Source organism: Cynocephalus volans, chromosome 6, assembly GCF_027409185.1.
Source record: "Cynocephalus volans isolate mCynVol1 chromosome 6, mCynVol1.pri, whole genome shotgun sequence".
Classification (NCBI taxonomy): domain Eukaryota; kingdom Metazoa; phylum Chordata; class Mammalia; order Dermoptera; family Cynocephalidae; genus Cynocephalus; species Cynocephalus volans.
The window spans coordinates 87,464,914-87,480,636 of record NC_084465.1 but is presented as its reverse complement, the minus strand read 5'-3'; the positions used below and the strand labels follow the sequence as shown (position 1 = coordinate 87,480,636).

General features: G+C 35.0%; 1 protein-coding gene across 4 annotated transcripts in view; it reads right to left on the bottom strand.

Annotated features, from left to right (window-relative positions):
* The window catches only part of PALS2 (protein associated with LIN7 2, MAGUK p55 family member), a 113,496-nt gene that overhangs the window by 80,028 nt on the left and 17,745 nt on the right, over positions 1-15,723 (bottom strand). For 3 of the 4 annotated variants that reach the window (XM_063098553.1, XM_063098555.1, XM_063098556.1), the window contains exon 2: positions 10,343-10,528. The exons of the other annotated variant lie outside the window; for it this stretch is intronic. The gene's annotated coding sequence lies outside the window, so the exon portion shown is untranslated. The remainder of the gene's footprint in view (positions 1-10,342; positions 10,529-15,723) is intronic. 4 annotated transcript variants of the gene reach the window in all.

The window sequence follows — 15,723 nt, the reverse complement described above, 5'->3', positions numbered from 1 at the left end:
TTTAACTATAACTGACATAAAATAAGGTGTAGCATTTGATAGATTTTGTCATATATATATATGCCTGTGAAACCATCAACACAATTTTAAGATAGTGAACATATTCATCACTCTCAGAAGTCTACTTGTGTCCCCTTTTCGTCCTTCCCTCTGATCCTGCCCTGCCTCCAATTCCTTACATCTTTCCTCCCACTGTACCCGGGCAAGCACTGACCTGTCACTATAGACAAGTTTGCATTTTTTAGAATTTTGATGCACTGTGGCATTGAAGAAGAATGTGTAGTCTCTACTATAAGGAAGTTCAATATATGCCTATTAACATTCATTCTATTGTCATTTAGATCCTCTATCTCCTTACTTATATTTGCCCAGTTATCTGTCTTGTATTAAAGTCTCTTATTTGTGTATATCTATGTTTCCATGCATCTCCTATAGTTTTTGCTTCATAAAGGTGGTTCCTATGTTATTTGGTACATAGATATTCATAAACGTTATCTTGTTTGAAAACAATTCTGTCCTCCTTTATCCTTTTTAATGTTCAGGGACTTGAATTTTACTTTGACATAAGATCTTTATCATTGCTATTCATTTTCATTTGCCTGATACACTTTTTGTTCATCTCTTTATTTTTAACCATTCTGAATCATTTTGTTTTAGATGTCTGTACTGTATACAGCATGTCTTGTATACAGTATATACTTGGGTTTTGTTTAACTGGCCAAATTGAAAACCTTTTTCTTTCAAAAGTTGAGTCAATCCCATTCATATTTATTATTATTACTGATGTTTGGTCTCAAAACCATTCTAAGATTTTACAGTTTTGCATAGTTTGTGATGTTTGTTATGCTTTTTTCTTCCTATGAGAAATGTATTCTTGCTTTTATTAAAGTGTTTTGTTTGCATTTAGGAAAGTTTGTATTTTTGTTTCAGTGGTTAATTTTGTACATATACCTTCTCCAATACCCTTAGTCCTGTTTTTTAATGTAACTGTTTATAAGGGTACTTCAAAAAGTTTGTGGAAAAACAGAATTAAAAGATAATGTGAAATTTTCCACAAACTTTTTGACAACCTTCATACTATCTGGTTTATTAGGTCCTTTTAAAAGATCCTTTAACATCTACCTACAGTTTAAAGAACAACAAGCTTTTCCTATTTTCCTCCTCTCCCTTCCCTTCTCACTCTTTCTAGTTGCATTATTTCTAATTTGTCACAAAACATCTGTACATTAGTCTTCCATGATCATCCCTACCTTTGTGAACTTAAGTTTTCATTTCTGTTGGGTAATACCTAGGAGTGGGACTGTGGAGTAACCTACCTGTATATTTAAATGTGTAACAAACTACCAAACCATTTTCCAGAGTGGCAGTACAACACACATACTCAACATTTCATAGTCTGTTTAGAAACAGTATTTTACCACTTCGAGTGGAATATAGAAACCTTTTAATCATATAGGTCCCTTTACCTTCTCCAATTAATGTTGTGATGGTCTTTATATTACATCTACATTCTCTGAAAATCCCATCAAACATTATGGTTTTTCCTTCCCGGTATTATATAGAGAGAAAACAAAAGAAAAATATTCTTTTATATTTGCCACAGATTTGTTGCTCTTCATTCCTAATGTTCCCAGTTTCCTTCTGGTATTATTTCCTTTCTTTCTGAAGAACTTACCTCAGCAATTTTTTTTAGAATACATATGCTGGCAACAAATTCTACTCGTGTTTCTTGGTCTGAGAATATCTTCATTTTGCTTTCATTCCTAGAGAATATTTCTACTGGATAAAGAACTCTGGATTGACTTTTTTTCCCTCCCGGTGCTCTTAAAACATGGTTTCACTTCCTTCTGGCCTCTTGGTCTCTGATGTGAAATTCACATTCATTCAAACAATTCCTCTATTACCAGTAAAATGTGTGGTTTTTTTCTGTTTTTGATTTCAGTATTTTTTTTTTTCTATCTTTGGTTTTCAGCAGTTTGATTAAGATGTGTCTAGGCATGGATTTCATTGGATTTATCCCGTTTGAGGTTCACTGAACTTCTTGAGTCTATAGGTTCATGTCTTTCCCCAAATTTGGGAAATTTTCAGCCATTATTTCTTCATATATTCTTTTCTGCATCATGTTCATTCTTCTCTCCTTCTGTGTCTCATGAAACAAAATGTTAGACCTTCTGGTATTATTCCATAGGTACCTGAGGCTCTGTTCATTTTTTTTTTTTTAAATCTCTTTTCCTTATTGTTCAATCTGAATATATTTCTATTGATTTATCTTCACAGATTCTTTCTTCTGTCATCTCAATTATGCTACTGTATCCAGTAAATTGTTTTATTTGTTATTACATTGTTCAGTTTGAAATTCTTCATTTGGTTCTTCTTTTTCTATTTTTTAATGAAACATTCTATATTTCCACTCATTTCAAGAGTGTTTACTCTTACTTCTTGTAGCATTTTTATAATAGCTAATTTAAATCTTTGTCACATAATGCTCACATGTGTCATCTTAGTGTTGGTGTCTATTGGTTATCTTTGCTCATGTGAGTTGAGACTTTTTTTACTGGTTCTTCATATGCCAACTAATTTTGGATTGTATGCTATACATTTTTAATATTATGTTATGAGACTCTGTATCTTATTGAAATCTTATGGAGAATGTTGACATTTTCGTTTTAGCAGGTAAATGACTCAGCTGAGTTCAGGATTAAGTTCTGACCAGCCTTCTGAGGGACCAATGTTATTTTAGTTTACTCTTCCATGCTTATTTGCACCCTTGTTTGTGAACTTAAGTTTTCATTTCTCTTAGGTAAATACCTAGGTGTGGGATTGCTGGGTCACATGGTAAGTGTATGCTTACCTTTATAAGAAATTACTAAACTTTTCAAAACTGAAATAATTCTATTCAGATCTGTACTACGTATGTGCCACCCACTGGCCAGTCTGGTACTTAGGTGATGGCCTACCAGTATTTCAGTTCTCAACATCTACACACACGCACAGCTCCGGGTGAGCACAGGAGTGTATAAATGACCTTCAGGAGTCTCTTTCCATACTTCTTCCCTCTCTCTGTAATCTGCCTGATACTTCTGGTTCTGTAGGATGCCCTTTTCCAATTCTCCAACCAGAAACCTGGAGCTTTATTTATGGCACTCTGCCATGTACTTCCTACAACTACACTCATGTCCAGGTTCAAGCAACGGGAGAACACAGAAAGAAAAAACCACCAGGGATTCACCCCTGCCCTTTCAGGACCACAACTCCTCCAATTAAAGAGGAAAGTTCCTTCCCTTGGGGTTTTAGCCTCCACCAGTCTGTTGTAGCTGTACCAAAGAATTTCCTGGGGACTGGGGTGCAAGGGAACGAAAAATGACAGAGAGAGAAAGAAATTTCCACACTCTTACTGAACATTAGGAAACCCCTTTCCTGCCCTGCAGGCCAGAACTAGAGTTTCTGGAGTCCTCCTCTGTCCATTCTGATGCCCACTTCTGGGTTTTAAGCTATGTCAGGTGAGAACTCAAAGCCAAAATAAAAGGCAATCTCACCACTGATTCAGTCGTATTTAAATTTCTGGTTTTCTTCTCCAACCTGCTTGCTACTATTTACTTTTCAGAGTCTGCAAATATCTACCACAGGTATTTTGTCCAGTTTTTCTATTTGCACTCAGTAGGACAAAAAGGGTGCAGTGTGCTTACTCCATCTTACTGGAATTCTTTGTAAGTTATATTTTTCATCAAAATTTGGTGAAAATTTGGAATATTTTGGTGTCATTATTCCTTCAAATATTTTTTCTGTCCCTTTTTCTCTTTCCTGTCCAGAATTCTTATTACATGTATGTTGGAATGTCTAACATCGTCCCAAAGGTCTCCAAGGCTCTGTTCGTTATTCTTATCTTTTCTCTCTCCTTTGGAATGAATACTTTTCATTGATCTTTACATTTTCTCTGCCATCTCAAATATGCATTGAGCCTATCCAATACATTTTTCATTTCAAATACTGTACTTCTCAAATCTAAAATTTCTATTTCGTTCTTTGTTACTAAATAGAGATTCTCTATTTGTTGAGTCTTGTTAGCATATCTTCCTTTAATTCTTTCAATATATTTAAAATAGCCAATTTGAAATCTTTGTTAAATCCAATACCAAGCCCAGGTAGAGTCAGTTTCTAATGGCTGTTTTTCCTGATTATGGCTCACGTTTTCCTAGTTTTTCTTTTTTTTTTTTTTCGCATGTCTAGAAGTTTTGGGCTGAATATTGAAAATTAAATGTATTACACTAACTCTAGATACATTTTATTTTTCACAGTTATTGGGTTTTTTAGTAATTGGTCTGGACTTAAACTGCAGAATCTGTTTCCCTCCACTGTGTGCAGTTAGGACATTTCTGTTCATTTTTTAAAATTCTTATTTTTATATTTTAGTCTGACTCCCTTAGGGTTGTACCTATGTCTGTATAGCTTAATGATCAGCCAGTGACTTGGGCAAAGGTTGTGCTCAAACACCACAAGCCTGTAAGACTTCAATCCTCAGCTGGTTGATCTGTGTATGGATTGGGAAATGCATTTAAAGCTATATCTGTTTCTCAAGTCTCCCTTAGCTTTCACTTTTTGCCAGGTTCTCTCAGACCTTCCTGTGTGGAAAGCTTATCTCAGACCTTCTAAGGCACTCTTACTTTTATGATTTCACTTTTAAATTTCTGCTGGCCCACTGCTCACACCAAACCAGGCCCCAAACCTTGAGCTAGCAAAGCAGCAGGTTCTCTCCATGTGTTACCAACCAAATCCATCACTTTTCATCAGCAAAGTCACAGGTTTTTGTGTCTCCTTTCAGTCGTAGCCTGAATCAAGTCACTCCCCAACTTTTGGGCAGCAAGGCTACTGATTTTCTCAGATAGTCCCAAGATGACTGTCTTGGTCAGTTCAGGCTGCTATAAGAAAAATACCATAATCTGGGTGGCTCAAATAACAGAAATTTATTTCTCACAGTTCTGAAGGCTAGGAAGCCCAAGATCAAGGTGTCAGCTGGTTTGCTTTCTAATACGGGCCCTCTTCCTGGTATGCAGAAGGATGCATTCTTTCTGTATCCTCACATGGCATTGAATGACAGCAAGTAAGCTCTGGTTCTTTCATCTCCTTATAAGGGCATGAATGCCATGACAGGGCCTTTACCCTTATCCAACCCTAACAACCTCCCAAAGGCCCCACCTCTAAATACCATCCATTGGGGATTAGGGCTTCTATATAGGAATTTGGGGGGACATAAACATTCAGTCCCTATCATTGGTGAAGCTTCGGTTCTCACCAACTGAGTTGGAAGGCCTGAGGAGGTATATGGGAACAGCCCCAGGTAAGAAGGCCACAGAGTCACACTGTTCTTACCTCAAGCTCTAGCAGTTTTGCAAGAGTAAATGCTTCTTAATTTTTAAACTGCCTTTGGCCAATTTCCAGTACCCTTAAGTGGTTGTTTTGACAGTTTTGTCCAGTTTTATATTGGCTTTTTGCTCAGGGGAATTGCCAACCTTTTCATGCCAACATTACCAGAATTCAAGTAATGTTTTTAATAAAAGATTTTCAAAGTTTCAATTCCAATAAATTTTCATAGTCATAACTTTATTATCAAGTAAAAGATCATCATGATATAGGTAATACTGCTTCTAATGAGGCAATTTATTAGTATGTTCACTATGACATTACTTGAAAACATAGGAAAAAACAGAAATAACATCAATTTTCATTAGAAGGGGAATGGCTAAATAATTTATACTTATCCTATAAATAATCTTTCACAGTTATAAGAATAAAAGATTTTATAGTACTAACCTGATAAGCTCTCCCAAACACATTTTTAAATGGAAAAAAGCAAGTTTCCTATAGTATTATATTACTAATACACTATAGTAAGATATTACTAATATAATATAGTAAAATACATTTTATATATTTATATTAATATTTATAGAAATGAAGCATACAAAACAATATTTTATATTTTCTACAGGTACGAATATGTAAATATACAGGAATAGGTCTGGAAAGATATAAAAGAAAGTATAACAGGTTATTACTCCTGGGGAAGGAGCAGAGATTGAAAGTGGGAATAGTTAAAAAGACTCTTGGCTCTATCTGGAAATAACTTAATTTTTTTACAAAATTAATATATTTACATATACCTGTGTAACAAAACAATAATTAACAAACAGATTGCCCAAGCTACAAACTGTATATTTGGAGAGTCAGTATCATGAGAGTTCCTAGAGGTTTCTATACAGATTCAGAAGGATTAAGGAAAACCACTTTACCTAATAAAATTAAGCACCTTATACAGAATATTTTATTAGGCAAAAATGCTTCCTGTGATTTAACAAGTCATGAATTTGTCTCTCCAAAGATAATCTCCTTATATAGAACATTTTATCCCTTCAATATTCCATGCCTTATGTATTAGTTTGTACTTTTTATCATTGATTTTCTTTCCCCTCATAAGCCATTTCAGTCTATGTCACATTAAATAATATCTCTTAATAACTTCAACAGGTACCCTTTAAGTTATAAGACTTCTTTAATCAAGATTTAGAAAGAATGAAAATCATTAACAATTAACTCTTAGTTCTTTCAATTTTCATTCTACAAATTACATATTTTTTCCAAAAATGTTTTACCCTAATCATAACGTTTATAGATTTCAAAAAGAAAATAGAAACTTCAAGACACAGGAAGAATAAGTACCTTCCACTTTTAGCCACACACACACAAAATGAAAAGTATAGTTCCTACATACAGCTCCAGGTTATTTGGTCTGAGATTACTAAGAATCAAGTTCTGCATTGAATCTTATCAGGGCAGAAGACTTTTCTTACTCTCCTGTAATAAATATTAGTCTCTCACAATCATAAAATAATAAAATAATCTTCTCTATTTACACTAAGTGACTGAGGAAGAGTTTCTTACTATTACTGCTTTAAGGAAGCCCCTTTGATGAGTTCCACTAATATAAACACGCACCTACACATGCTAAATTCAACCAAAGCCATCAAGTGCTGTCAGTGGCAGGAGTCTTCACAGTCCCTTATTCTTCACAACTCCTCTATCACTGACTCACACCTGCATATCACTGAAGAATAAAGATTATTTTATTTTATCTCATTTTTAGGTCAGTTGTCCATTGCATGTCACTCTAGGTTAATTTCCTCAATATTCATCCTGGTGTTTTCTCTAACTTAGTGAATCCTAAGTACTGCTTTAAGCCACTACTTGAATTCAAATAATAACTACTTCATATGTAATTTAATACCTTTTCCTACATTTTCTATCCAATTTTATTCTCAAAAAAATTCCCATAAGCTAAATGGGAAGATAATGCCTCCATTTTACAGATGAGAAAAATGAGGCCCAAAGAGGTCGGGAGACATGTCAAAGGTCAGTCAACAGCAGGGGGGAAAAAATATCAAGAATTCAGTTTCACTGATTGGCCCCAAACCATGTTCATCTTTTGCAGTAGTAATCATAAATTATGAGCAGCATTTCCCATGTATGATCCCTCCAAAAAGCAATCTCAATATTTTGCCTAAATGGAAAGAAGGAAAATGCCCAAGAGGCTAAAACGATAACAAATAGAGGCATTTTGCAAGACACTGGCCAAGGGCATAGAGATAGGATGAGCTAGGATCTGTCACTGAGGGCTTGCGTTTCAACAAATGGCAGGTATGCAAAAAAAAAAAAAAAAAAAAAAAATCACAAAATACTCTATTTGGTCAGTGGAGAAAGCACTGGGCATGAGAAAATGTAGCTTCTAGTCCTAGACTTGCCACCATGCAACATGACTTTTTAATAATTTTAGCCCTGAAGGAACAGAGACACAAATTTCAATGGGTCAGAACCAACCATCTTCTCATTACTCCTATTGCCATGCCAACTACTTGGACACAGTAATGGAGGAATCAGAAGTATCTCTGAGGAACTTGGAAGCAGCCTGCAAAGTTCAGTAAGGTGGAAGAAACTGAATTGCTTAGGAGCAGCAGATGACTGAAATAAATGCACTACTGGCAAGAACAACCAATGACTGAAATATAGCAAAGTTAATAGTCAAAATGGCCACTAGAAACTACTTGCAGTCAGGAGGGTCCACAGATGCTGGATGATACAGAGTAACAGTAGGTTAAGATACCTTCCACCACTCTGTTGCATTATCTCTGTATCCCTGAACTTCCAAAAGTAAACAAGAGACAATTACAGCTAGCTGGTGTTTCTTTTTCATTGAACCAAAAATATTTACTAAAATCAGAAAGGAAAGAAAAGGAAGTATTAAATATAAATTTTTTCCTTTCTTTCAAATTACTTATCTTTTTTCTCCCATATTCTTTGCTTAAAGTAATCTTTTAGAGTAAAAAGCACTTATCAAGAATGGCAAGAAATGTTGAAGGAATAGTGATAACAGACACAAACTTCAATTATCACTGTACATTATGTAATTCCAAAAAAAAACTATTATGATGGCTGTCTTAGATGGTTCACTATTACAAAAGTACTATAGACTGGGTTGCTTACAAACAACAGATATTTATTTCTCACAGTTCCAGAGGTTGGAAAGCCAAGATCAGGGTACCAGCATGGTTAGTTCTATTGAAGACCCCTTTCCAGACTGCAGAATGTGGACTTCACATTGTATCCTCACATGGCACAAAGAGAGCTAAAGAGCTTTTTGGGCTCACTTTTACACACTAATCTCATTCATAAGGGGTCCACCGTCACAACCTAATCACCTCCTAACACTATCACATTGGGGGTTAGGATTTCAACATATGAATTTTGGAGGAACATCTTCAGTTCATAAGAACTGTTAACATATGAAGCCAAGATACAAAGGGACTCTATACATTTGCAATATCTTTTCACACTTCCCTAATTGTTTTTTATTTAAAAACAATCTAGTAAAACAAGGGGAAAGTGGTTTTCCAGCATTTACTACTTATTTCATGTACAAGGGCTCCCTATTTCTCTTTATTAAATTATACCCTCTCAACAAACAAGAGCTTCCTCTTATTATAGCTCCCAATATAGTGCCTTGTATACAGAGGTGCTCAACAAATGCTTAGTAAAAACACACTGTGTGAAGGATTATTAATGCTCTGCATTACTTTTTCCTTTTAGTTACCTAGCTTTCAGCTCTAATCAGAGACAAAATTTTGTATAATCAATAACTGACATACAACAAAGTAAAATACAAAGTCTCTTTGGGATTAGCTTGCATTTGTAATAGCATCAGTATCTCAAAGGAGCCAATTCATTTCTTGATGTTAACACTCAAGTGGTCTAAAGAAAAATGTAAACTGAAGCAAGGCATAGATGGATGTAGTGGCTCTTGGAGCACACAATCTTCTTTTGGGACGGAAAGCTGAAGAGTGCCCTTCATCACAGATACTTTCACCCAAGAAAAAATTAAAAATTAAAAGTGAGAATAGGGCCAGTCCCATGGCTCACTCGGGAGAGTGCAGCACTGGGAGTGCGGAGGCCACGGGTTTGGATCCTATATAGGGATGGCCAGTGTGCTCACTGGCTGAGGATCCTATATAGGGATGGCCAGTGTGCTTACTTGCTGAGCGTGGTACGGACCACACCGTGCGGAGGGTTACGATCCCCTTACGGGTCAAAAAAAAAAGTGAGAATAGTTTTCCAGCAGAAACTCCTCCCCCGATAGGCTCCAAAAGTTGGTTGTGCTTGTATTTGACAAAATCAAGTATGAAGCCTGAAATAAAAGTAAATAGAAATAAAAACAAACAAAAAAGAATATTTTTATTCAAGAAGACAAATATCAGTATTTCCAGGTAAGATAAATTAAACATCTAATTTTGATTTTGCCTAAAAACCCTCTAAAATACAGTAAAGATGTGTGTGTGCCATTTTATTTTATAAGGCATACATTTAAAAAGACAGGGATAATTAGAGAAAAGGTGACTTTGGAAGCTGTAAAACATATGGACAAAAAAGTGACTTAGCAGACCCAAAGAGGACAAACTCTAAATGAGCCATGGGGAAAGCAGAAAACCATCTCATTTACACAACAAAATCTTCCAACAGCTCAGATATTAGCAGCACAAGGTATTAGAAGTGAGGAGAACTACAAAAAGGAAAATAACATAAAAAACTCTTTCAAAAGTATTGAAATCTCTCTCACTCTGTCTCTTTGTCTGCCTCACCCTCCACCACACAGTACTAAAAACTAGAGGTTTATTTTCTGGAGAGAGTAAGATTAGAGGTTATTTCTGGACAAAGTACAATGAAATCATATGGAAAACGAGACAAACCCCTTCACCTGATTCTCTCTCCTGATAGCAGAAGCCTTCTGTTTGGTCCTTACCTTCCAGGCAGATGTGAAGAGTCTTCTCTAGAAAATATGACCAGTCAACAGGAAAGACATAGACACGAAGATCAGGTACAAGACAGCTACAGTGAAGCTGAACATGGAATCAGAGCTTCAAGGTTTTAGTCCCCAACTCTTAACAATGAGCTAATAACCTCTGGATATCAGATGGCTGCAAAAAGCCTATAACATGAAAGATAGACACAAAACAAACAAACAGGTTAAATCTACTTGGAATAATGAGACTACTCAAGATGAAAAAAAAACAACAGTCATTAAAATTCTCAAAGAAAAAAGAAAATACTGTATTCATGAAACTAGAATAAGATTGCTAGGGGACATGAACATTCCAGAGGAAACAAAAGATCTCATAGAAAATAAAAACACAAAACCAGAAATCAGAATGGTTTTGAACTGCTCAGTGACGACATCCAAAGACAGAATATGTAGTGGCTCCTCTGCTTACTATTTGTGTGAACTTAGATAAATTACCTCTGATTCTCATCTTCCTCATTTTGTAGATTTTATTTGAAGACAAACAATGATACTCTATGTAAAGAACTAAGAAGAATGTTTGGCACAGAGAAGTAACTCAAGCAATTGCTACCAAAGAAAGAAAAAAACTAAAATTATTTCATCATTTCATCAATAGGTACTATAAAACCCTTTGTATGCAACTACTGAATATAACCTGATATCATTCCTGACCTGAAAAAAACTGTCCTCAAAGTTTTATAATTTTGTAAGGCTATGTTCACTAAACTTCAGATAGAACCCCACATCACTTGTACTATTGCTTATTTAATATTTTCCCAAATTATCCACTTTTTTCTCTATCCTGAACTAAAACAATATTCAGATGTGCTAGTTAAAATAACTAACTAAATTAATTAATTAACTAAGATAGAAGATGATGAAACGATATCTTAAAAAAAACATTCCCAGCTGAAAATTCTGTACCTGCCAAACTATCAATCAAGTGTGAGGGCAGTTAAAAATAATTTTCAGAGTTGCTTATAAGGTTTCATAAAATTAACCTACCACAAACACTTTTTCTCAGAAAGATAAAAAAAAAAAAAAGAAACAAAGGGGCAAAGCAGAAAAGGGAAAAGATATGGGATACAGGAACTAGAAGGCCCAACTCAAAAGACAGGCAAAGGTAATTCCCTGGAAGATGGTGACAAGTGTGGAGAATAATGAGACCATACCGTACAGGTCAGAAGGCTCCGTGAGTGGCATCTTCAAGAAAATGAAGTTGATAAATTTGAATAAACACACTGAGAGAAAACCAGCAGGGATTTGGGAGTTAAATTATTGATAAGTAGAATATATGGGAAATTAAGCAAATAGATAATTATTAACTCCAAGAAAATGTACATACACTAACGATGAACAGTTAACTACAGTTTACTTATGGATCGGTTAATGAATACTGATCTAATCAAAATTACTAATATAACTATGTTGGGAAGATTGAGGGATCGGAAGTGTGTATGATATGTATATGTGATGGGGTAGAATGGAAAAAGAGATAAACCTTATCTTCCATAATGGTTAAAACTAAAAAAAAAAATCAAGAATCAGCAACATAAGTATGCCATTTACTGATGAGGAGCTAAATGCCAAGAAAAATCAGCTCAAAAAATTCAAAGTAGTAGCCTTCTGGGTGGAAGAAATAGAAATAAAAAGAGTTGGGAAGCACTGTTGGTCTTTCATCTCTATGTGTATTAACAGTTTTAATAACAAATAAAAATAAAAAATACATCTACATGTGTAAAAAGTAAGCAGTTTGAATGTAGAAAATCATAGAATTGTAAGCATTCTTCTAGAGTCAAAAATAGCAGGACTTTTTCTCTGAAGACAAAAACAAGGGGGAAACAAAGTTATCCTTAGAAACATTTGACTAAAATGTAAGATGTGAAAATTAATATCTGAAAACCTATAAAGAATATTTTCAAAGTTTTAGAGATATGGCTATTATCTACATTCATAAACATAAAGACAACTTATACAAAAGTAAACTTTTCAGTCAACCTTATTTTACTGAATTCATCACAAAACTGCTTCTACTTACTGCCATGTTTATCTAGAGTCAACCCAAATAATTTTCCTTAACTGACACACTACCAATTCCACTCTAACAAAGAACTAAGGCTCAAAAGTCATTGATCTGTAATCAAATACAATTCAGATTAGAGTACTGTTATATTAAAATAACATAGATCTTGCTATGCAAAATATTTTATATGCTGCTAGAATCAACTTATCAATTTGAAATATTTTATTCTTACCTCACTATCAGGCCGTTGTTTACTTTTGCTTTTACAAGCACCCTTTAAAGCACAGAGCAAAACGTTACATAAAAGTAAGTACAAAGCACTGCATTAAAAATAGGCCCCCAAAATATTTTTGATGGTGAAAATAAGTGGAAAATAAATTCTCTTCTCCAAAGCGACATGCCACTCGTCCTCCCTTCTGGGCACGAATACTCAGGTAACAAGATAGCGGAACACAGGCACACCACAAAGAGAATCCTTACGTGGAATGTTAAGACATAGTCCAAATATTAAAAAACTTTGATTCTAAGTGTCCAGATGAAAACCTTGCACGTAATAGCCTTATTAATTATTTTTAAAAGTTTTAGAAATTTTTAAAGTCCTAAGAGGTCCTACCTTGGTGAAAACAGACTATATCCTTTCCAAAATGAACTTATTATTTTAGGTTTTAACATCACATTTCTTATCTGAAAGACTTTCTGGTTGTAAGAAACTCAAATGAAATGTAATTTGTCCAAAGTGGTGAAAGCACTCTAAATGGATGAAATTGCTATTTTCATATTTTTTTCTCATTTCAAACTTCCCCATGGCAAGTGTAAACACTAGACTGGATATCCTTACCAGCCCTTCATTTCTAGCAGTTAAAGGTTCAGCTGGGTACCACGTTTGAAAATAGTAGTGACAAAATGAACTAAAAATATGGCAAACTCTCATTCATAAATTTTTGAAAGTTTACATAAAATATTGTTTCAAATATTATGGAATATTTCACAAATTCTTTTCTACAATGATAGTTTTCTGCCTCAACAGAACTTCCTTCATATACTTTGCTTTGATAAAACAGCATTAATGATATAGTTTACATTTAGACTCAGTGAGAAGACTTGCCCAGTGGCCTGGCTATATCTTGCCTGCACAGCTTCCACTATCAGTAGCCACAGACAAAATCATGAGGTAATCATCTTCCCTCTCCTCTTATATACACAGCTTTTCCTCCATTTCAGTGCCTTCTTTCCTATTCTTATCCCCAAGATTTTTAATATTCTCAAATTGCCCTGATCCCCACAAAAATCAGCAGGGCCCCCCAATACTGCTGCTCAGTTCTATTACTTGCCCCTTCTTGGTTTCTCACCTATTACCTACTTCAACATCTACCACACTAAATTGTCAACAGATGATTTTTGTGGAAAAGAATAGAAGAGGCCATCATCTATGATTTTTTGAAATTCCCCCCACTTGTAGAATCAAATACATTAGCACCATTCCTTACCTCTTTTCCTCAAATCTCAGGGGAAAACATGCCCTTACTTCTCTACAAGGCTGCTTACTATACAACAAATCACGTCCAGCCTGCCCACTGTGGGATCATGATCCAAGGGTTATTCCCCTCCTATAACTTCAATGTTTTTTCTTCATTTGATACTTCTGAATCTATAAATGTGCTAACATCTTCCCCATCCTTAAATAACAATTTTTAAAAATTCCTATCATGAACCGCATTTTCTTTTTACTCAGTCTGATCTTCCTCCCTTTCCCCACCACACTAAGCTTCTCTAAAAAACAGTCTGCACTGTGCATCACATTTTCAGTTGTCCACCCTTGCCATCACAGCAATTATGCTCCTCAAACTTCTTGAATAAGATTAGGAGGGACCTAGTTGACAAGTCAATCATATATTCTGTCCTCACACTGTTTAAGGAAAGACTATCACTGCTCCTGGTATCCCTCAGGTTTTCATTCTTTGCTTGAGTGCTCTCATTTACTTTTGAGGTTTCAACTAGTTTCCATATGAAGATGATTTCCAAATCTTAGTTACAACACTCACCTTTCTCTAATTGCCTTCTTAACATATTTCCCCTGGAAGTCCCACAGATGGTGCCATTAATTTATCATTTTAAAAAACTACTCACTCACCCTAACCAAGCCTGCTCTTCTGACTGCAGATTCTACTTCTCATTTATATTATGACATCACCATCTAGCCATTCTCCAAAGCTTATAATATCAAAATCATCCAATATTTTCTTCATAACCTCGAGACATCTAATTCTTCTCCAAATCTTTTCATTCTGCTTCATAAGTCTCAAAGTAATCCTTACCACAATTTCTACTCTGCATCCTTTGGTTTAGAGTTTTTATCTTCTCTTGCCTAGACTATTTTAAAAGCCTCTTAACTGGTCTACTAACCCCCAGTCTTTCCCCACCATAGTCCATGCTCCATACTATGTCCAGAAGTATCTTTGTTAAAGTGCAGTGCTCAAACAGAAAAAGCTAGGTCCACAGAGATTGTTTTTTTTAAAACAAAGCTCAAAGAAATACTCATAGTGCTATTCCTAATCTGCTTTCACAATGTAATAGCCCTGCTTTGAATAAATTATTGACCTAACCACTAATTAACAAGCAGGTCAAAGCTTCATTAATTTATTATAAGAAAATATGTAGTAGTATAATTGAATCAGAATTGTCTGAAAGTACTTTTACACACCTAATAAACACTCATAAACATTAAATATGACTAAAGGATCAATGCCACATTTTATTAAATGTGAAAATTTGAATTTTTAAAATGAGTATATAATTAAAATATATATATAAAACTATATAATTTTAGAATGACAAGTTTCATTGATACTTTCTATTTTCAGTATAACAATTATTTTATACATGCACTTTAGAAAAAACTCTAGAATTCACAACAGATCCAGTGGCAAACTGGTTCTTATATTCAGTCCTGATGGAGATGACAGAAGAAAAGCCACCTGACTCTCACCCGTTACCCTGCTCTGAGCCACCATCACCTTCTGCCTGTCTGCTGCAGTCATCATTTGACTCGCTCCCTTACTTTCACTCTAGTTCTCAAAAATATTCTCCAGAGTAGCTAGAGCCATCATTTTAAAATTTAAAACTGATTTTATTACTTTCCTGCTACAACTGTCCAAAGGCTTACCACAGTACTAAGAAGAACATCCACACTATTGACCATGGCCTGCAGGAGCCTTCATGATTTTGCACTCCTTGTGCCTCTCTGAGTTCTCCCCTGCCACTCATTTCCAGTCACACTGGCCTCCTTTCTATTCTTCAAACATGCCCAGTTCATTTCCCA